The sequence below is a fragment of the Pleurodeles waltl genome, chromosome 2_1 (assembly GCF_031143425.1).
Source record: "Pleurodeles waltl isolate 20211129_DDA chromosome 2_1, aPleWal1.hap1.20221129, whole genome shotgun sequence".
NCBI lineage: Eukaryota > Metazoa > Chordata > Amphibia > Caudata > Salamandridae > Pleurodeles > Pleurodeles waltl.
In genome coordinates, this window is record NC_090438.1 from 897307884 (window position 1) to 897332293 (window position 24410).

Consider the following 24410-nt stretch of genomic DNA (forward strand, 5'->3'; position numbering starts at 1 on the left):
GCTGACCTATTCTAAACTTATCTTACACATGTAACACCACACTCTAAACATTGGACCCCCTACCCCACTTAAGAGACGAGTTGCAAGTAGGACAACATAAACTATGACTACACATGTACTAGCCTAACCTATGGCCTAAACAAATATATATATATATATATATATATATATATATATATATATATATAACTTTCCAGCCATAGCAATTCCAATTTCACACAATTCCATGCCAGCACATGTTTCCCCTTGAACTACATGCAAGCCATTCTCATTGCACAGCATTCCAACACACATTATGTCACCATCCACTCTCCAATGATATCAGATCATTGGTTATGCAAAACCATTGTTCATAGCATTCCATACTTCAGACTGACTCACACCAAACCCTGGATTAGCACCCATGATGCACAAGATGAGCCTTTCTGGATGCATCGGGTCTTCAAATAGCACAACCTCTCCTACGGTGTAAGGTGCAGTTTCACCTGCAAGACATGGATGGAAAACATTGCTGAGTGTAATTTGTACATATCAGTTAATGGACAACATTGTATACTGTTAACTTGTTAGGCTGAGTGAGCATGGCATCTTAGTGGCAGAGCAGAGCAACTGACAAACATCTATGATCAGTATATCACACATAGTCCCAGTTAATGTACTCATACACCTCCAAACAATCAATGTCCATGAAACTCCCGTGGTGCTTCTTACTGCACCATTAATACATGGCATTGTCATGCAGGTGTCTGGTAGTGCTACACCTCCATGACCGTATGGGACCACTTGACACTGTATATTGCATCTAAGGGGCATGCAAAGGTTGTTGCAGTGGCTGTCTTATTGTGACACTCCTGGCAATTAAGCCTGCCTCAGATGTTGTAGACATCTATCTCATTGTCACAACAAACTGACAAACTACTGCCCAGGGGTTGTGTGGGTATTCCAAGGTGTTGAGGAATGACGTGATACATCCTTCAGTGAAGTACGTAATATGTCTGTGCCATCAGAAGGCACACACATGAGCAATAATGCTATGGGAGTATACTAATGAAAAGATAGTTGTACCTACCTGCACATTGACCGATTGAAATCATGGATGAGTTGCCAATAGTGTGTGGCCAGCCATTGTTGTGATGGTATAACATTATTTGTCCAGGAAGGAATAAGAACATGAGCATAGAAAATGCCTCAACACAAAAACACTTGCTCTGTGGTCCAAGGATGCATTTGTTGGTGCAGGTTACTGAGTGATGTGCCAGTGAAGTAGCAGATGCAGGGCTGCTCCATACTGCCAGTGAGAAGCAGCAGCAGGCCTGTGGAACTGACTCTGCACATGTGTGTAGTGATAGACATTGTATAGGGTGTAAGTGATTCACAAGGAACTGGGAAAGGGAAGTGCTACTAGTCTGGACTCAGTGCATGGTCAAGTTCCCTTATCTGGTCTTGGCCAATGACACAAAGGGGTCAATAGAACAAAGGGGTGCAGCACCAATTGCATCAATACTGTCCTTGTGGCCCTCAGTGCTCCCTTACCCCCGCCATGTGTGCGCCTAATGAGAATTAAGGCACAGCATGATGCAGGGAGGGTCCAACTGCATCTACTAGCAGGAGTAGCAACAGATCCTCACGACTTCTGCTGAGGACATCGGGAGTCCATCTCATACATTTTTATGCCCCATATCACACCTGCTCTCAGCAGCCAATCAGACTGCCTGAAAGATTGAACTGAGGGATTTCACATCTTACTCAGTGGCTTACACATATGCCACCCAAACAGGTTTTGGGACCCCCTTCCATACATGATGCATGGCGCAGGCCTTATTTGGTGCTGCTCATTACTGAGTTGCCCTATGCATGCATCACAGCACTTTGTAATGGCTGTGCATGGAAAATGGTACATCTGCCCAGCATCAGCTTCATTATTGTACACCTGAGTTGCAGGTATGAAGTGGCGCTGGGACTCTTCATACAGGTAGCATACAACATGTCCACATCCACAAGCATTACATGCAGCACTTAACCGCATCTGCAACTGTCATACACACGACAAAGTAAGGATTTTGTATGGAAATGTGAGACTTACCAACTGCTCCACCACTCTCAATATCCAGATGATCCAGCAGATCCTGCACTCGTAACAAGATCTGCCCATCAATGTTTGAGGTGGTGATCGTTCCTTCTACTGCCAAAGAGCTGTGTGAGGTGGTGGAGCAATTTGCCCCACCGCAGCCGCCGTGCCTCTGTGGGGTAGTCAAGGATTACACGACCACCCAGTTGCAGCATCATAGGGAGGTAGTGCTGAACAAGCCAGATGGCCCCCCTCCCACCCCCAGCTCATTGGCAGACATCTGTTGCAGCTTCCCTTTCCCAGACATACTGCAAATACAGTTCACCCAAAACAAAAACAAAATAAAAGAAACCTAACTCCTAACCCAACTACCCCAATAACTATACTACCCCAGACAAACACCCCACAATACAGAGAGAAATACAGTACAATTTGTAGGAGGCTGGCCTGGTGTGTGTGGGTACCTATGGTACTTACACCTTATACTAGGTCCAGGCATCACTTATTAGTGTAGGGTAGTCAGTGTCTAGAAGCCAGGCTCTCTAGAGGTAGCTGTGGATCAGCAGCCAAGGCTTATCTAGGAAACATGCAAAGCTCATGCAATACCACTGTAGGGGCACATTTATAATGCTCTAGCGCCACCTCGCATCACATTAACATAATTGTTTTTTATGTTAATGTGGCCCAATGAAGCCGAAATCCCAGCGCCTTGCGCTACTTTATGTCTGAACCAGGCATAATGTATGTAAAGGGGGCGTGCCCCCGTTACAGGCGTCAGAAAAATGGTGTAAGGAAATTTATGAGCACTTTTAACGCCTGCTCAAGAGCAGACGTTAAAAAGTGGCTTCCATTCTTTAGAATGGGGCCCTGTGTACTTTGCAGGAGTAGCACCAAAATTTTGGCACTACTCCTGCAGAGTACATCAATAGCGTCATGAGAAATGATGCTATTGCCCCCTTCCCTGCGCCATGGTGCTCTGTATTTTAAATACGGCGCACACATGGCGGCAGTAGGGGGTGCTTAGGGGCACAGGGAAAGTGGCGCTGTACTCAGTGCAGCGCCACTTTCAAGAAATCTGCCCCATAGTACTTACATACATGAAAGAAAACACTCAGGCCCAGATTTATACTTTTTGACACAAAACTGCATTTGTGCAGTTTTGCGTCAAAATGTATAGCGCGGGCTTGCGCCATTCCAGGACGCCATCTGGGCACCAAATTTATGGAATGGTGCAATCCGGCGGCAAGGGTGGGCTAATGTCATGGAAAATGATGTTAGTCGGGTGGGTGTGGAGGGTTGGGAGAATTTTGTTTTGCCCCAAAAAATGACATTAGGCTGGTTCGGCTGGTTAAAAAAGATGCCTCTAACCAGCCTAGTGTCATTTCTTGAAGAAAAACCATCCATACCACATGACGCCTGTCTTATGAAAGACAGGAGTCATGCCCACCACTCCAATGTTCTTCACAGGGGACAAGGGTACCCTAGGCATGGCCATTGCACCCTGTGCCATGTAGGGAGACGGGGGCAATTTCAGAGCCCCCAAAGGAACTTTAAAAATATTTACCTCAACTTACCTGGGATAGGGTTCCCCCATCCTCTGTTGTCCCTCTGGTGTGCGTGGGATGTTTCTGGGGCTTGGGGAGGGCACCTGTGGCCTCTTTCCATCGTGTTTGACCATGGAAATGGGTCCACAGTTTCCCTAACCCCTGCCCAGACCCTAGTGTTTAATAATGGCATTAAGCAAGCTTAAAGCCATTATTTTTGCCACCCTCCCTCCTGTGCACCATTTTGGCATGGGAAGATAAATTAGGCGTTAGGTCCTTAGAGTCATTTTTTGGATGGGAACGCCCATCTTGCCTCTCATTGATGGAAGGTGGTTTCATGCATTCAAAAAAATGTCTTTAACTCCAATATTTTGGCGCTAGACTAGCCTAGCATCAAAATATAAAAATGGAGTTAAGTTTCCACTGAATTAGCGTAAAAAGAAATGACAATAATTCAGCACAAACAGAGCATAAATCTGGGCCGCAGTGTTATAAAAATAAAGGTACTTTATTTTGGTGACAAAAATACCAAAAATACCATAGAGACTATACTCCCTTAGTAGGTAAGTAACACACAAATTATATACACTAGTTTTCAGACATGGGCATAAAAACAGTTAGAAAACAGTGCAATTAGTGAAAATCGCAATAGGAAGAAATGGGCCTGGGGGAGTACAAACCATATACTAAGAAAGTGGCATGCAAAAGACGGTCCCCCACCTTTTCAAATGTAGTGTGTAGAAGGGAGCTGGGAGTACTAGGAAAGCCCAAAGCTAAGTACCACAACCCACCCCAGGGACCAGGAAAACAGGAGTAAATCACAGTAAGTTTCCCAGAACACACACAGAGAAGTAAAGAAGAATATGCAAAACCCAGAAGAGACTCCAATACACCAACAGTGGATTCCTGGACCAGAAGACCTGTGGAAAAAGGGGACCAAGTCCAAGAAGTACAGAAGAGTCCAGGAAGGGCAGGAGCCCCTACCCACAAGGCTGACGGTGCAAAAGGTGAATCATCTGTGAAGAAGAGGAGTCAGCGCTGCACCCAAGGAGATGAAGTTGGGTTCCTGGAAGGTGCAGGTGATGTTCCACACCAGATGGAGGATTGCAGTCAGGTTTGTGTCATCAGAGTCCACCAACAAGCCTTGGCACATGCAAAGTTCGCAGTTAGTGGAAAATGGCGCTGCCGGGGACCAGGGAGGACCAGGTGGACTCTACCCAGGAGGGGGAATCACAGGGGGCCCTCAGTAGCACAGAGCCCACAGAAGACCAGGCAGCACCCACAGGAGTCCCACAGGATGGGGACGGGAAAGTCACAGAAGAGGCCCATGCAGCACTACGAAAAAGGCTCCCATGCCACCAGAGAATCACTCAGAGAGCTGTGCGTCGCAGGAAGGAGTGCTGGGGGCTGGAGCTTCAAGATGCCTGAAGATCTTGGAAGGATGCCAATAAGCTTAGGTAGCTGCACATGGGTACTGTCCTGCGTGGGCATGCAAGTGATTACCTTCCCCCAAGTTGGACATTTGAGATAGAGGACCATCAGGACCACTTCAGTCCACCACCCGTGATGCAGGATCCACACAACTCAGCAGGAGAGGGGATCCACCCAGCTGGTCATCGGCACAGTTTGTGCCTGCAGAAGCAGGTTTGGTGACTCCGTCTCTCCAAGGGAGATTCCTTATTTCTTCTGATGCAGGCTGAAGACGGACTGTCCTTAGAGGATGACCAGGGAAATGTTGCATTTGTTGGAAGGCATCTTGCTTCTTTGTTGCAGCTCATAGGGTTCACATGAGTCCAGATGCAGTTTCTTTGGTTAGAAGTCAAAGTGGAGGGTGCAGAGGATTCCTGCTGGAGTCTTGCAATCCAGATCTGAGGAACCACCCGAAGGAGAGACCCCAAATAGCCCTCAAAGAGGGACTGGTCACCTAGCTGGGTGACCACCTATCAGGAGGGGGCTCTGATGTCACCTGCTGGCACTGGCCACTCAGATGCTCCCAGAGTTCCCTGTCAACCTTGAATCCAAGATGGCAAAACCCAGGGACCCTCTGGAGAAGCTCTGAGCACCACCTCTGGAGTGGTGATGGACAGGGGAGTGGTCCCTCCCCTTTCCTTTGTCCAGTTTTGTGCCAGATCAGGTACTGGGGGTCCCTGAACCAGTGTAGACTGGTTTATGCAAGGAGGGCACCAAATGTGCCCTTCAAAGCATTTTCAGTGGCTTGGGGAGGCTACCCCTCTCAAGCCTGTAACACCTATTTCCCAATGGGAGAGGGTGTAACACCCCTCTCCCAAAGGAAATCCTTTATTCTGCCTGTCTGTTTTCGAGCTTCTCAAGCAACAGGAGGGCTGGTGTAGTGAAAAATGGCAGTGAAAGGGTGCTTGAACCTTTTCACGTAGGTTGCAATGGCAGTCCTGCAGAGCCTTTGCCCTATGGGTGGCAAAATATATGCTGCAGCCTGTAGGGATCCCCTGGAATCCCAATGCCCTGAGTACCTAGGTACCATTTACTAGGGACTTATAATGGGGCACCAGTGTGCCAATTGTGGGTGAAATACAGAGTTTTGGGAGAGAGAGCATAATCACTGGGATGCTGGTTAGCAGGATCTCTTTGAACACAGTCAAACACACGGACATCAGGCAGAAAAAGGGGGTAACAATGCCAAGAAAGAGGGTGCTTTCCTACACAATTACACTACAAAAGACAAGTTTAAAGACAAAGAAGGACAACACCTACAGGAAACAGCACAATAAACACTCCAAAAACCTCAATCTACCTATAACATCAGCTCCATACACCCTCACACAGTCACAGAAAATAAGAAAGTGAAGTGAAAGTGAACTCACTGTACTATGTTTGCAGACAGGATGTCCTGTTTAATCACTTCCTGGGTGTGTACGTCACATTTCCAATCATGCATCATTTTTTGTGATGCATGATGGCCAAGCATTGTTTTTCTCACCATTAGTGTGAAAAAGCCTGTGGTTGTGCGATAGACGCTCAGGGGCTAGGCGTCTTTTAGCTTAGGGGTAATATATGGTATATGCGTATGCGTGAAAAGTTTTGAAGCATGACGGTCATGTGTGGATTTTACACCATGGTGCGTTAAGAGGCATGAGTACATGTAATTGCCGCTTAGGGCCCAGACGTAATTTTACTAACGTTGCAAAGTGTAGTTGATGCGTTTGCATAATTTTTTTTCATGCATGATGGAATTACGTGGATGTTTGCATTGTTGGCCTTGAGTGCACCCTGATTAACTTAACATGCCACATGGGCTGTGCAACAATGTTGTATATGTGTTATGGAAACATGTGCGTGACTGTCCAGTAATGTAATTACAGTGACAATGGTATGTTGAACCTATAGGTTTGTTTTTGAGTTTGCTGCTTGTGATTACTCATACCTTGTGCATATGTGCATGTGTAGCTCCACTGTGTCCACATACATGTTGGCACATGTGTGCTATGTGTGTAAATATGTGTATGTATACTACTTTGTGGGTGGACTACATTGTTATGTCAGAGATGCAAATTTTCTCATACCTACAACACAATATGCATGGTGGCCTATGTCTAACACATGGTAAAGCATGTGACAACCAAGACAATTTGTACTCACAGTATTCAGTGGACTTGGACTGCATTGACATCACATGAACCCTGACAATTTGTGTGTGTCAACTCTGTGGTGTGTTGTTGGATTTTACTTCATGCTGTTCTGCTCCACGTGTGCCATTTGGCCCCCCATGCATCTTAGTTGCAGGAGATGTTATGTATACATGTATTGGTGAAGGTTAGTATATGCCGTGTGTGTGTGTATAGACATGTGTTGTGTAATTTCTGTAACATATGAAGACTGTGGTGTGTTCATGGGATGTGAATCTTCAAATTACTATCTTCCTACACGTATACATGTTGGCATTTGACAAATGCATGTGTTGTCACGTCAGTACCACCTATGTTTTCGTATGTTGGAACACATGTGAAGGTTATTTCTTACAGTCACTGATCTTGTGATACCTATGCCTTTACTTTTGTGCTAAGTTGCCTTTTGTTCAGAATCCATACACATTGCCATGTCTGAGCCATTAAGGTGGTACATGGGTGCTGAGATATGTGGCATATGTGTGCATGCCAGCAACTAGGCACTCATACTTGTACACATCATGTTTGTTATGACTGTCACAAACAATGGCATACCACTATGTAACAGTGTGGCATAGATTGGAGCCTACTCGTCATCACAACTGTGTGAGTTTGAATGGCAACACAAACCCATGGTTGCATGTGAAGGGGCAGGATGATGGAGCTCCAGTTTACTCAGCCCCCTGTGCACATGCATCAGGTCCGTTCCTGACAATGTCATACATTGATGTAGCAAGAGCAGTGGTGTGTGGGTTTATTGAGCAGGGACCTAGCCTCTTCATGATTGCTATGCAGCAGAACCATGCACACTCTCCAGCAGACAGACACATGCACATTTGTAGTCATATAGACCAGGATATCACATTTTCCTCGGCTGTACTTGATGTCAGCTTTCCCCTCTCATATACAGAGCTGGGTACTTACACATGAGGGACATCTAACATTAGTTGATGTCCTTAGTTGTTTCCATGGGCAGCTTGTTGGGCTTGTATATCTGTCGTGACTTCAATATTGAAAACGTGTCATAGTATAGATGGTGTTGGCTGTCATAGCCTCCTGTCATGGTGGCATGAGATGGGCAAATACCATAGTATGCTATTGGCCAACATGACCGGGTTATCTACTGACCTGGCCACCCTCTCTGTACATATGTTAAATGTTGACATTGATGTGTTGTACAGTCAGTGTTGGTCTATGTGTGTCCCTTCTCCATGTATTCCTGCACTTCTGGTAAGGCAAGTATTGTCACCTACATTGCTCCCATTCTTTAGGCTGCTTGCACATTGTACATATCTTTTACAGCAAGATTGCCTGGTCATATATGGACATAATGCAACATGTGACTTGTGTAATTGGAAGATGTACAAATCTCTTTCTACTGGCTGCTTAAGAGTTACGGTTCCATTAACGGTATTCGTGGGATGTAATGAATTCCACACACACATGACATTACTCCTGCCATAGCACTTGTGTTGTCTCCATTTCACCTCCCTTGCTGTATTTGCAAGTATCTGTGGTTGTCTCAAAGCTGTCCATCCACCACCTCCATTGAAAATGGGGGTGTATTTCTTCCAGCATGCCACAACTTAGGTACGTTTTACCATGACTGAATGATATTGAGGTGTGAAATCATCTCAGTGCTGTACTGTTCATTTGCCAGTTGCAACATATATGGGTAGGTCTACTCACACTCAGTTTGATGTTGTGTCTCAGACTTTTTTCAACAATGCTGAACATAGTAGCACATCCCACACCTGATTGCGATGTTGGAGGCCAAAACATGTATGGGACAATTTGTAACTGTTGCTATCATGCACTTGTTCTGTAATGTGAGTGACAAGGAGTGGTGTGTATTGCTTTGTGTTGTGTGATATAGTTATACACAGCATACTAGGTATACATGCTGACACGTCAAGAATTGTTGATACTGGCAAACCCCGTTGCTACCTAGGACATACACCCGTACATCAGTCTTCACATGTTTGCCTGGATTTGCTCTAGGCATGAGTCAAGTCAGCAGATTTGTGTGACAAGTGTGCACCACATGTACATAGTGAGTATTGGACACTCTACCATTTGAACCAGATAAACATTTGGTAGTGCATTGTCCCAATAAATCCATGGATCCTGACTATGGGTCATGTGTTTGGATAGTGATTCTGCACCCATACCTGATTATTTAGTCTGGCAACCCATTGCGCACTCCACAGCCAATGTGTGTGTGCCATACGTGAGGTACAGTCCACCATGTGTGAGGGCTGCACGTAATGGCAGTGCCAGGACACAATCCCATGGATACACTGTGCAAGCTCAGCATCGGACATTGGTTACAATCCCTGGACATTTACTGAAGGTCCACAGTTACCAATGATGTTCCACCCTTGTCACACATGTACATTGCAGGCAAAGCTACTGTCACCATCATCTGTGACTGTGTTCTGTTCCTCCATAACTTGATATCCATTTGTTGACAGCCCCTATCTTATGTGTGCCCTCCTTTCATACATCCTGTTAAGCATGGTTTTGTTGTGGTGAATGGGATAGGCATTTGCACCTAGCCCACTTGACGGAACATTATATGTAGTGGTGCTTGGATCTAGACCTTCAGGAGTTACATGCCCGCAAACTGCGTGTCACTAATGTGTGAGATGGTGGCAGTAGTCCCTCCTACATCACAAACGATGTTGCTACCATACTTGTCACCTTTGTGTTACTTACCTGCTCACTGAGGTTTGAGTCACATTCCAATGGTGTATGTAGTGGAGAATGAGTAGATCAAGAAGAACCTGGCGCAAAGTAATTTATGTGTGCTATTTACAATGTGATGTTTATAGTATAGTGACTATGGGGGTTTCCCGCCGGTTTTCCCCTGGCCCAGGGAATCCTCCATGGCGGCGCTGCTTGCAGCGCCGCCATGGGGATTCCGACCCCCTTCCCGCCAGCCTGTTTCTGGCGGTTTTCACCGCCAGAACCAGGATGGCGGGAACGGGTGTCGTGGGGCCCCTGGGGGCCCCTGCACTGCCGATGCCACTGGCATGGGCAGTGCGGGGGCCCCCTAACAGGGCCCCATACAGATTTTCACTGTCTGCTTTGCAGACAGTGAACATCGCGACGGGTGCCACTGCACCCGTTGCACCCCTGCAACTCCGCCGGCTTCATTCGGAGCCGGCTTCCTCGTTGCAGGCGCTTTCCCGCTGGGCCGGCGGGCGGCCTTTTGGCGGTCGCCCGCCGGCCCAGCGGGAAAGTTGGAATGGCCGCTGCGGTCTTTTGACCGCAGGGCGGTCATTCGGCGGTAACCGCATGGCGGGCGGCGCCCGCCGCCCGCCGCGGTCAGAATGACCGCCTATGTGTAGAAGTTCTCAACAAGGTGGTGTCTTCTATGAACTCCTGCAGCAGTGTTCTGTTGTCCCCCCTCCACATTATCTGCTCCATCATCTTCCTCCTCCTTGTTGGGGACATCAACCTGTTCATCCCAGGGGATTTTTGTTCTGACACAGATGTTGTGCAGGATTGCACATGCCAGAATTATCTTGCAAGCATGTGATGGAGCATAAAAGAGGCTTCCTCCTGTTAGGCCCAGGCACCTGAACCTGGATTTCAGGAGCCCTAATGCCCTCTCCACCACATTGCAAGTTTTCCTTTGTCCCTCATTGTAGACCCGCTCTTCCACCGTTGGGGGATTGGCAATTGGGGTCATCACCCACGGCTGTAGGCCAGACCCTTGATCAGCTGCAAAGGATAGAGCAAAGATGTTTTGGTAAGTGTTGATAGTGGTTTAGAACATGCCATGGTAGTTGTACCTTTTAGTTGGAGTGGTGATACAGACTTGCTTGAGGTATAGTGTTTGTTTCTGTTCTTGTGAAATGGTTTCATTGGACTGTGTTGATGGACATGACAATCTTGGGTAGTGGCTCAGGGGCCTTGGAATTTTTATTTTGATCCCAAAATTATGGTTATGATTTAGGAAAATGTGTTGTGTAGTCCATATTTGAAACAGTGTTCTATTGTTAGATGGAACCATACACCTCCTAGCACCACAATGGTGTCAGATGTTGAAAGCCCATAGTTGCCCTACAAAGCCGGTCTGTGCCATCCTTGTTACCATGCGGTACTACGCATGCAGTGTGACACTTAGTGACCCTTTGTGGCAAATGATGTTTGTGCCAGCTACCAAGTGTTCAAGAGTGTATATCACTCATTAGTATGATGATGTGATTTTGTGCAGTAGTATCTCCTAGCTTCCAATACATGTTTCTCACAGACACTTTCTACACATGCACAGTGCAGGCTTTGGGAGGGGGCACAGCTATTTTTCACATAGGTCCCTTAGTACGTTGCATGTAAGGTCAGGTATGTCCTCTATACTCCTACCGAGTCCTACTATGACATCCATGATTGTCAGAGTTGTTTCACAGACTTAGCACCATGGTGGACCATTTCTAGTATTCACAACAGACATGGTGGTGTTAGCAGGCACTAGGGGCACATGTGAGGTGGCACTGGAGTAGGTGGTCCCCCATTTCTCATGATTCAGCCCATGGTCTTCAATGGCAAATATTTTTGTATACGTATGTGTGTGACACAATGCAGCAGACAGGTGTATGTGCAGACTACAGGTATGTCAGGTATGTGTAGATGATATCTATTTCGTTAAAGCACCACTTGAGAGGCATTTAATTTAGGTTCTGCCAGAGGCTTGCACACCATGGTTTACATAGGACTGTGCCTATGTATGTCTTCCTCAAAATGACCATAGCCTATGCCATTGACATGCCTGTGAGCTTCTTTGTTTGGTGTAATGTGTGTTTGATCTGTATTTAGTTGTCAACCTGTGGACACTTTTAGTGGTTTGTGAGCAACTTCTGTATCCAAAGGGAACTTGGCTCCACCTGTCCATATGTGGTGTGCCAGTAAGGGTGTGGCTGTGTTATGTACATTTGGGTGTATGTGATGTGACGTGCAATGTATGCAGTGTAGTGTGGCATGTTGCATATGTGTTGTTGCCTGTACATCTCTGTGGCCCTGCCCATGTGTATTTAGTGTGGTGGTTGTCTTGTTTGTCCTAGATTGTTGATGTGTTGTTTGTTATGATTGGTATGGTAACTTGCCTATGAGTTGCCCATTGCCATATTGGCCATCCTGAAACCTCTTTTTGATGGTGCAATGGCGAAAGATGTATGGATCATGCACACTGCCGGGATATTTCGCAAGGATGTTGGTGGCCAGCACATTGATGGAATGTGTGTGCTTACGGTTCCTACATTGGTGTTCTGTTGCTGCAGGTGGCACCAGTTGCACATGGGTACAGTCCATTGCACCCAGCACATGCGGAAACCCAGCAAACCTTGCTTGGGCTCCTGCTGCAGATGCTGGGTGGGTGGAAAGCAGATGTGGTGGGTTGTGAGGCATAGGATAGCGTCCTTTGGTAGAAATACTGAGAAGGATGACTGGGAGATACCAGCCACTTGTGCACCCATTACCTGAAATGATCCAGACGCCTGCATATTGAGGACAGCGAGGAGTTTGGGTGGAATGTTATTGCCATGATGTGTGGCACAATATGGTGCAGCAGGTGTACAATGGACTCCCAGTTGAGTCTGTAAATCCAGACCACATCTTGCTCCCGCATTCCAAGGATGGTTGTGCGCTGTCTGAAGATCCTGTCCCTCCTTCTGCGCTGCCTTTGTGGCTGCTGTGGTGGTGTTTGGCGTTGCTACGGTGGTGGTGGAGGGATCTGCTGTCTTCGCAGAAGTCTGTGGCATGTACCAAGGTGGAGCAGTACCACTTGCATGTGTTTTCCTTGAGTGGTGGTGTGTGAGCCTCTTTTTAACACCTGGGCCCATATTTATACTTTTTGACGCAAACCAGCGCCGGCGCTGGTTTGCATCAAAAGTTTTACCGCCGGCTAACGGCATTCCTACGCACCATGCGGGCGCCTAATTTAAGGAATGACATTAGCTGGCGCTGCGGACTGGTCAGAGTAAAAATAAATGACTCAAACCAGGCTGCGCCGGCGTAGGGGAAAATGGGGGTTGTGCATCAAAAAATGGTGCAAGTCAGGTTTGAGGCAAAAATCATGCCTCAAACCGGACTTGTGCCATTTTTTTACGCACAACCCCCATTGAAATGACTCCTGTCTTAGCAAAGACAGGAGTCATGCCCCCTTGCCCAATGGCCATGCCCAGGGGACTTATGTCCCCTGGGCATGGCCATTGGGCACAGTGGCATGTAGGGGGGCCCAAATTAGGCCCCCTATGCCACTTAAAAAAAATAAAAAAAATACTTACCTTAAACTTACCTGTACTTACCTGGGATGGGTCACCCCATCCATGGGTGTTCCGGAGGGGTGGGCTAGGGTGGCAGGAGGTGTCCCTGGGGGCAGGGAAGGGCACCTCCGTACTTCTTCCATGGTCAGAGACCATTAAAGTGAGCCCACAGGTCCCTTAACGCCTGCCCTCACCCAGGCATTAAAAAACGGCGCACATCAGGCTGTGCGCCATTTTTAAGACTCGTCCCCTTCTGTGCGTCAAAATGACGCAGGAGTATAAATAAGGCGCACAGGCCTTAACGTCATTTTTTTGGCAGGAACACCTACCTTGCATGTCATTAACGCAAGGCAGTTTCCTGCATCCAAAAAATGACGCACACAGGACTTTCGATGTCCGCGGGCTCGGGCGTCAAAGTTTAAATATGGTGCACAGTTTGCGCCAAATGTGCATCAAAATCTTTGATGCACATTTGGCGCAAACAGAGTATAAATATGCCCCCTGGTCTGTCCCTTCAAATGGTGCTAACTCCTATATTTTGATGCTAGACCGATCAAGCATCAAAATAAAAATATGGAGTTATTTTTGTGCTGCTTTAGCGTCAAATGAAATTACGCTAAGGCAGCACAAACATTTCATAAATATGGGCCTAAATTAGGTGGGCAGACCTCAGTTTTGCAGAGAATGTAGTCTGTAGCAGTTGTGATGCAATACCCTCTCAGCCAAACTCTAATTTATTTGCCACCTTTAAGGAGAGAATCCCCTGACCTTGTCCTCTCTCCTAACATCTATCCTACATTGTCACTCAGCAAAACATAATCAGCAGCCCTTTGCTACAAGGACCTCACTGAATTTCTCTGGGAAGCCTTTCATCCATCTTCCCTGACTTCAATGCCGGGATGTCCACCATCCAGCTACAGGGGTGCAGTCAATACACTTCTACTGTCTAGGGAACCTGTACCCACTCTACATCACATCATGCAAAATGCATCCCATTGATCCATGCACACACAGAGTCTTACTACTACACACTTGCTACATATCCATTGCGCATACACACATGGAATGTCAACATAACGGTCTGGGAGTCAAACGGAATAGCTAATAGCCTTGACACTTGCCTCTTTGATGGCTTTCTAAATTCTTCTGCCACATATGTATATTCACCACTCTTCATCGAGCCCTTAGAGTTTCACTGACCACTCATCTGGTGCTGAAGCTATCGCTACTGGCCTTGGTTCCCAGTGCTATCACCGCTGGCTTTGTTACTCAGAGTCCCTCTGTGGGCCATCTGAGAGTATTTTCCTGGAGCCTCCCTCATTCCCCTTCTGTTTAACCAAGCCTTCTTATGATCCTGAGCTCCCCTTTGCTGATTTCCACAGCCCTTTTACCCTCTTTGTTAGCCATTAACCATTTTTTCCTGACTTTAGCCATCTGAGATTCGCAAAACATTTTTGACATTCTTCACAGACCACCCTCCTTTTCACTCATATACTTTTGGATCCTTCTGCCGAGTTTCAGTCCCTCTACCTTCAGATCAAATCTCAGACTACTGTGCCAGCGTCAGACCATGTCTGCCATTCACTTAGAGCTCAGAGTGTAACAGTCCTGGTTTTTATACACTCTGCATGCTCTGATTTTTCAGCAAATAAACACCGGCCTATACATGTGCTAAAAAAGGTGGTGGTTTCTGGGGATTCACAGCAAGCATAAGAAGCATAAATAAGAACCATTGACAAAAAGTATAGTCTAATATGTGTGGCAAAGAATCACGGAATAACATAGGTGTCCTCCTACTCCCAGTCTTCTTCCTTCTTCTCCAGGTCCATCTATGCCTTCTGATGTTGGTCTTCCCTGTGATTCTGTCCAAGTCCTCCTTTTCTGAGTGTTTTGGACCCTCCTGACTCTCAGCCTGGTCTTGGTCCCAACTAGTTCAGGTCCCTCTGGTACTAGTTTCCTGAATCAGGTGCTGCTAGTTCTAGTCGTTCTCGATCTTTGTCTTCCTGGTCTTTCTCCTTGCTCCCCTTATGTTAGCCCTTGCTGGGCCTCCTGAAGCTGGTAAGAATGATGTTTCTTGTGATCTTGCTGATCTGCTGGGTCCATCCCCACCTAACCCTCCTAGATATGCCACTCCTATTCTTCCTGTTTTGGATTATTCTGATTCTCCTTTCCATGGTTCCTATCATCGTGGTCCACCTGACAACGTGTCCACTGGTCCTGAGCCTCCTTATTAGGTTCTTTTGGGTTGGGTCTGTTAATTTTGGTCCTGGTCCGGTTCCATTGGTCTATGTGGCTCTGGTTGTCCTGGCCCTGCTGATCCTCGCCAGCCTGGTCCTAATACCCCAGTTACTCATCCTCCTGCTCCAATTGGTACTTCAGAATCGTGTCCCCTGTTGTGGCCCCCTCTGATCCTCCTAGCCCTGTACCTGGTCCTTCTTATTTTGATCTTCCTAGTCCACCAAATTCTTCATTATCTGGTCCCTACTCTTAATGGGCCTAGTCCACTAGCTCCTGGGCTGGCTAATTCTTCTTGTCCTCCTCCATGTTTTTGTGATACTCTTGGCACTGGTGCTCTTGTTCCTTGTCACCCTGTTTCTATACTAACCTGTCCATTTAGTTCTGCTCCTCCTTGATTGATTCATCCTGTTTCATGTCATCTTGTTCTTAGCCACCCAGCTCGGTCCTCCTGGCTTCTGTCATCCTGGCCCTTCATGTTCTCCTCACCCTGATCCTCCTTATTCTCTTTTGCACATGCCATACCCAAATACTTCTGGGCCTCTGTGACTTGATCTTCCTTTCCCCCCTTAATTGAGGTTTCACTGATCCTCCTTGCCCTGGTTCTCTTAGCTCTTGTCATGCTGGCTCTGGTTTCCTGGCCATCCTCTTTTGATTTGTCAGGTTCTGTTCATCTAGTCTTTATCTCTCTCACTCTGGTTTGCCAAGCATTGGTCTTCTTGTTCCTGGTCCTTACTGTCTGTTTTCTTTTTGTAATTTTGTGCCCACTAACTTGATCATTTTATTTCTGTTTGGATCTTTGTATGCCTAATCCTCTCCGTTATGGTCCTCCTGGTCATCATGGTCCTTCCAGGTCCCCTCCCCCTAGCTCTTCCTCTTTCGTCCTGAACCTTTTGACCCTCATCCACTTCACCTGTTAATTCTGATACTTATCAATCTGCCTATATGAATCCTACTATATTAGTTCCAGTCCTGCTGGTCCTCTTCATCCACCTGGCCTCTGGTGTTATAGTCCTCATAGGCCTTGCCGTCTTAGCTGTTATCTTTCTGGTTTGGATCATTCTGGTCCTCTTGGCCCTGTGCCTTCTCTTCAAGATCCATCTGGCACTGCACCAAATGATCTGGGCCATCTTGGTCTTGGTTCTCTTTGTATTCTTCTTAGCCTAGTCACATTTGTCCTGGCCCTCCTTTACATACAACCTCTTAGGCTTCCTAGCTCTGGCAGTTCTGGCCCTCCTAATATTCCTCACCCTGGTCCTGCTGGTACCCAAGGAATGCAGGCAGGAGGACAGAAAATACTACACATGCAATAGGAGCTACAACTACAAAGGAATAAATGAGCCACTCCTACTGGAAAACAGAGAGGATGCAGTCTGCAAATGCATGAACCCACAAAAATTGAGAAATAGACAGGAGAAGTATGGCAGAAGCAAACCCAGTAATGTAATGACTGAATTGCCCTTTCAGAGGAAAAATCCAATATTTGTTGGAAAAACACTGAACTGCGGACAAAACACTTTTTGTTTGAAGGTCATTTGTGGGCCTAACTTCTAAGCTGCAGATGCTCACTTGGAAGTCCTGTCTCTTGGTCTGATTATCATACTGAATGTGGTCCTAATATTGCACCTGCCATGCTCGTATCTGCCATATACAGCATCTGTATTGTAAACACTGGAGCCTGGATGACCTAAATCATCTTATTCAAGTTAAATTCTGCAAGTTTTGTACTGCACTGACAGTACACCCCAACATACTCCTGCTCTTCTGGTCCAGAGCGACTGGATTGCTGTAAACAACAGCACTACAAATCTTCCACCAAAAGAAGTAGGTTCCCATCAATATTCCGATGAGCTATAACCCTTCCAAGTTACTGAATACTGCAACTGGTCTTTCAATCACTGGTTGTCCATAATGACTTTCATTTCCAAATCAGGAGTGCCATTGACCCTGACTGCTGGGGTTATGCAGAAGAAGAAGACAGACTAGGTTCAGGCTTCATGCAGGAGAATTTAATAACTGGCACATACACCGACATTGATGGAGTGTTAAAAGAACCACCATTTTACTGATTAACAGCTGATAAGGAAAATGTCTTAAAAATCTTGGTGCAAACTTAGATTGAAGCCCAGGAAGGTGTAAAAATCACACTGAAATCCAAATCGTATCCCCTACTGCATGAGACAATTAAACCACTCTATATGGACCATCTGAAAAATCATTTATATTGCTTTCTAGTTTGACGCACATACAGTAAACTAAAGGCTCAGACTAGGAACATGGATGGTATTTGCACAATTTCCAAGAAACCAAAGTGTGTATAGCCCAATCAGGTAACATTTACCAAATTCTGAACAACCCTCTTTACCCTGGTGATTGCTAGTCAAGAAACCATTCTTAAATCCGAAGAAGCAAAGATATAAAAAATCTAATTCCCATGACGAATGTTATGAATCATGACATCATTTTGACTTGATGAACCAAGAAAGCTCAATTTTATCTAACTTTTCCAAAACAGCTCAAGTTGCCACTGTAAGGAAAGTTTTTGCAAACATAGATCCTGAAAAAAATGAAACTTTGGAGATTCCCTATTACCTTAGTAGAAGAAGGAGAAATTAAAGGCCAAAATGCTACAAGTTGTGTATGTATTCACATGCACATGGAATATTGGACAAGCCCATGGAGTGAAGCATAACATTAGAACTATATGATTATACACCACAATAGAAAAATGTAATGACACACTGCTTTGGCAGATATGTAAGATTTATAAGAACATCTTGAATAATTGTTGTCTGCTCAAATTATCAAAGAATCCCGAAGCCCTTGCACTTTCCTAATTGTCATTGGAAGGAAGACCAATGACTTGAGAGTATGGACCACTACCAAAGACTGAATAGCAGAAGTATAGCCAATCAGTATACCAATTCCAAAGTTGATGATACATTAGACTGTTTAACAGGAAGCAAATGTTTTTCAATTTTGGACCTGAAGAATGGATACAAAATACTCTTTTGTCCAGATGGTGCATTTATTATTCTACAAATTCAGTGATTTGCCGTAATGCATATCAGGGTCTCCACACACACTATGATGCCTAATGGAAAAGGCTGCCAGAGGTGTGACTCTTTTGTAGGTTTGATGATATTGTGTTTGGCAGGAGTCTGGAAGAGGATAACATCGGACTACGGAACGTATCATACACACTGAAAGCACAAGGTCTAGAGTTATCTTCAGTTAAGTGTTCGTTTTTACAAAGCACTGTCAAGTACATAGGACGTTCTGTACCAGCAAAACAAATAGTTCTTGGATCCGCCAACATGAAATGACTAAAATAGGTTCAAGACAAACTACCTGAAAATAACTAGAATACTTTTTAGGTTTTCATGGCTACTAAAGAAGCTCTGTATCTGGATTCTTAACCACAGACTAAATTAATCAAATGATAGCAGCCTAATAGAAGAAAGTGGAATGTGGAAAGAAGCATTAAACACCTCACTATAAAATGCGTGGTACTTTAGATATACAATGGTCTATTTGTGTCAAAATGCCTTCAATTAGTTCATAAAGAAACTTAAAATAGATCCACTGTTGGCTTTTGCTGATCCACAGTTATACATTCTACACATGAACACAAGTTGCATTAGATTCTGGGCTGTATAAAGGAGAAGATTTGGTAACAAAGCCAGCATAGGTTTGTCTGTCTCTGAGAAGCACTAACCAATGTACCATTATTTCTAGCACACAAGTGGTCCATAACGGAGATGTTCTATGATTACCTTCATGAGATCATAGTTACAAGTGACAATAACGCATATATGTATGTGCTTAAGAAAACAAAGTTGGATGCAGATAGCACAGGCATTTAGATGTTTTATTCTTGTATAATTATTATACAATGCCAGCCTAGGAAGACCAATGTCAATGCTGCTACTTTGTCTGGGATCCATGTTCATGTTGATCTTAACTGATCAACCAGAAACATAGATGCAGAACCAGCTATACACTATGGACTGTATGGAAATAGCATATAAAGCAGTGCCAGATGTATAGTTCAATGTGGTAAATATGGAAATTACTGTAATTCCCAGATTGACGAAATAAGATCTCAAACAAGCAGAGATGTCTAATCTAGGAATAAGCGTCTAATACAAAAACTAACGGAAACTTTGCAGATGCATTGAAGAGTAGCAACCCACATTCTGATGGAAGTCTGGAAGCTGTTGAGTGTGCAATAGGGAACTTTTTACAAATAATCAAAACCATGGTCACTACACCTGTCCAAGATTCATGTTAAAATACAGAAAAGAATTCCTCTGTGCACTTTATTATCAGAATAAATATCTAGGAACAGGCAAGACTCTTGGACTAGTAAAGATATTTTAATGTCATATCTTGGGCCAGATGTGGAAGCTTACTGAAACAAATGTACTTGCTGCATTGCCAGAAAAACAGGTCCCAGGACAGCTGAAGATACAGGACACTTGGAAAGTTGGGGACCCAAAGAGCTAGTGTGCTTAGACCTTTCATGATTAGAGAGAGATCTAAAAGGCATATGGAAAATTCTGCTAAGTATAGATCATTTCACCAGATAAGCACACTCATTCCATACTAAAGATAAAAAGGCATCGACTGTTGCCAAAATACTTTGTGAAAATAACTTTGATCATTATAAATGGCATGCCAGAATACACTCTAATCAATGAGCAGACTTGAATACAAACAAGTCGAGCAAATGCTGAAATAGTAGGCATAAAGAAGACATGAACAAACCAATATCATCCCAAATGAGATGCCAAGGTAGAATGCTTCAACAGAACTTTACCTTACAAGCTAGGAATTCTTCAGGAGGAACAAGAACAGAAATGAAGCCAACATGTAGCAATATCAGGATGTCTGCCAAGTTTGTGACAGAGTACCCACCCGCCAAACTCTAAAATAAGCTTTAAGTCACTAAAATTCTAAAAACTAGAGAGTGCAGCCTTCAGAATTCAACATAATTCGTCATTTGTAATGCATATTTCTTAGCAATGATTGAACAGGTTATCATGACAGAAATATTCTCCTGCTAAGCATAGTTCATAGATTCTAAACTTCTCACATTATATGTCAAAACACTATCCAAATATGTTTAAACCATACTTTTAAATGTAGACAAAATCTGAACTGAGCTGCACACTCTAGACATTATCAGATAAAGTTGTAAATAATTTACTCCTGATTTAAAGGCTCAGTTTTATGGCTGCTATACTCTACCCTCCTAAACACATTTTGCCTTCAGGAATTACAAGGCACGTGCAAAGAAATATAACATTTCCATAATTTGTGTATATTAAATTTCAGCCTCCCTATATTCTCCACCAGATAGGCCAGTATTTACTCAAACGCACCTTTGGTCAATGCCTCTAAAGGTACTTTGCAGTGAATTCTAAGGCTACAGTAACTAACCTAATTTACAGCTCTAACTTATATCCATATTTTCTCAGTAGTTCATGAAGCTTACCCTCATATTCATTGTTGCTTGCCTTATGGTTATTAGACAAGCTTGCTGTTTCTGACTCAGATACCAGTTCAGGTGACTGTCGAACATGCTCCGTTGATGCTGGTAAGCATAACAGCTTGTAGATGGTTTCCACCTCCACCTTGACTCTCTTGGCACTCCTCCCCTCAGTACTTATTCTTGTATCTCTTGCACTGTGTATCTGTAGTGTTTGCTTAACCAGCCTGAGAATGCTATTGCAAATGCTCTGAAGCCAGAGGGCCATGCACCTGAATAAATGCACTACACTGGCTGTCTCTTTTCTCTCTCATTCACATTCCACTTCCTCCAGTATCAATTAAGCTTGAAATACTTACTCATGTAATAGAACTACATTCTCTGGAGGGGGGCGTATTGATAACAGACTGCTGTACACCACATTTAAAACATGACAGGACAAAAATGAGTATTAGGATATTATGTTCTTGTGATATAGTGGATGGGATATCCATCACATTTATGACGGAGAATCCATCTCCCAAAATTTACTCAAACGCACCTTTGGTCAATGCCTCTAAAGGTACTTTGCAGTGAATTCTAAGGCTACAGTAACTAACCCAATTTACAGCTCTAACTTATATCCATATTTTCTCAGTAGTTCATGAAGCTTACCCTCATATTCATTGTTGCTTGCCTTATGGTTATTAGACAAGCTTGCTGTTTCTGACTCAGATACCAGTTCAGATGACTATCGAACATGCTCCGTTGATGCTGGTAAGCATTACAGCTTGTAGATGGTTTTCACCTCCACCTTGACTCTCTTGGCACTCTTCCCCTCAGTACTTATTCTTGTATCTCTTGCACTGTGTATCTGTAGTGTTTGCTTAACCAGCCTGTGAATGCTATTGCAAATGCTCTGAAGCCAGAGGGGCATGCACCTGAAAAAATGCACTACACTGGGCTGTCTCTTTTCTCTCTCATTCACATTCCACTTTCTCCAGTATCACTTAAGCTTGAAATACTTACTCATGTAATAGGAGAACTACATTCTGTGGAGGGGGGCGTATTGATAAAAGACTGCTGTACACCACATTTAAAACATGACAGGACAAAAATGAGTATTAGGATATTATGTTCTTGTAATATAGTGGATGGGATATCCATCACATTTATGACGGAGAATCCATCTCCCAAAGTCTAAATCAGACACTTAGGGGCATATTTACAATTCCCTAGTGCTGCCTTATTGTCATTTATTTTTTACACTTAAAAGGGTGCTAACCAGTCCCTCGCCCTGTGCATATTTACAAAGTGCTGCAATGCAAGCATTGCACCACTTTGTAACACCTTGCGCTACATTATACCTACACCAGATATGATGTATGCTAGGGGGCGTTCCCCCACAGGGAGGCCCAAAAAAATGATGCAGTGAAATTTACAAGATTTCACTGCAGCATTCTAGCGGCATTTTTAAACGTCTGCAGAGGGCAGGTGTTAGAGTGAAAGTGCCTCTATTGCATCAGCCTATTGGCATACCTGTGCTTTGCTGGAATAGAGCCAACATTTTGTCATTGGTCCAGCAAAGCACCACAATAGCATAAAAAATTCTGACGCTATTGTCCTAACGTGTGCCATGGTGCGTGGTATTGTAAATACAGTGCTACCACGGTGTTGTTAGGGGGCGCAGGGTTACGCAAGGAAACTGCCGCATCTGAGCTGATGCATCAGTTCCTCGTAAATAAGCCCCCTACAGCATTGTAGAAGAAGGACATTGTCAAGGGTAACACCTGACAAGACAAACGGTGATGTTGTACTGGAAGTGTGATAGGGACAAGCTGTTTTCTAAGATGCTGTTGCTTTCACAGAAACTAAGCCCCAGATTTACCAAAAATCACACAATACAACCCAGGAAACAACTTGCTGTGCTGCGTAACAAGGAGACAGCAGGAATGTCCATAGCTGCTAAGATATGACACACTCCTGCTCTCTTTCTGCGCTGGTGTACTGTGTGCTGCCTAGCGCCACAGCAGGCACACTTTTGTCATGGTGCAAGGGTGCCTGCATTAGAAGCAGGATTGTTTTTGTGAAAGGATGGATCCCTTCCTTCACAAAAACAATCCTTAGAGGCATATTCCTCTTTGTGTGTAGCAGAATGCAAGGCAGTGCCTAAAAGTAGTAATGAGTAGTGAAGAATCGGGGTGAGGAAAGGCTAAGGTGAGAATCAGGAGGAAGCAACAATGTGAGTGGTGGTCGATGAAGAAAAGAGAAACGGCTGTGTTTGTACCAAGAGGCATGAGGCAAACAAAGGATGCACGGTGGAGAATGAGAAATGAAAGCAGTGCTGAAGGGTAGATTAGTGAGTGATGACAAGGTGTGGAAAAAAGGATGAAAGGGGAGTTAAAGTTAGCATCCTCTGACCTTCATCATTCCACACTTCAATGCCTTTCAACATATGAGTCTTTGGGAAGAACGAAATTGAGTGGCCTTGTGAGGGTGAGCACACTGCAATCAACAGAGACAAAGGAGCTTATCTAAAGTTTGGCAGATGGGATACTCTGTCACAAACATGCAGGTATCCTTCTGCCGCATTACGAGTGCATTCTATCCTATGGTGCTTGTAGTACAGCGGACACAACATCTACCACTTTGTGACAGAGTATCCCATCTGTTAAATTCTGAAATAAGGCTGAAAGTGTGAGGTGGATATCAAGGTGGGCTACTCCATTAAAGGCTACGGAAGTCACTGCTGCTGGCAAGTATCATATAATAGGCAATGTCAATTGTTAAGTGGTCCTCCCAAACTGGTGTTAAAATGGATATTACTACATAAGTCATGTAAAAAATAATCTAAGACTTTGGAATAGAATACCAGTCTGAAACAGAAACCATTTACAAGTATAACTGACAAACTGTTCACCCATCTTTATCATATCACCAACCAACCACTCAAAACCATATCTGAAAGCAATCCTCTGTCCTATGGGACCATACAGCTTTTCAATTATAAACTCAAAAGGCGCAATCGGTAAAAATGCAAAACAAAGGCTAAAGTCTACCATCCTCAAAAAACACCCACAGATCTTTTTTGCAGACTTCTATAACAGTGAATTGTGACTTCTATCCAAGCATGACATCTTTAATCACTATACCTGATCTCCTTTCCATTACCATTGACCCACT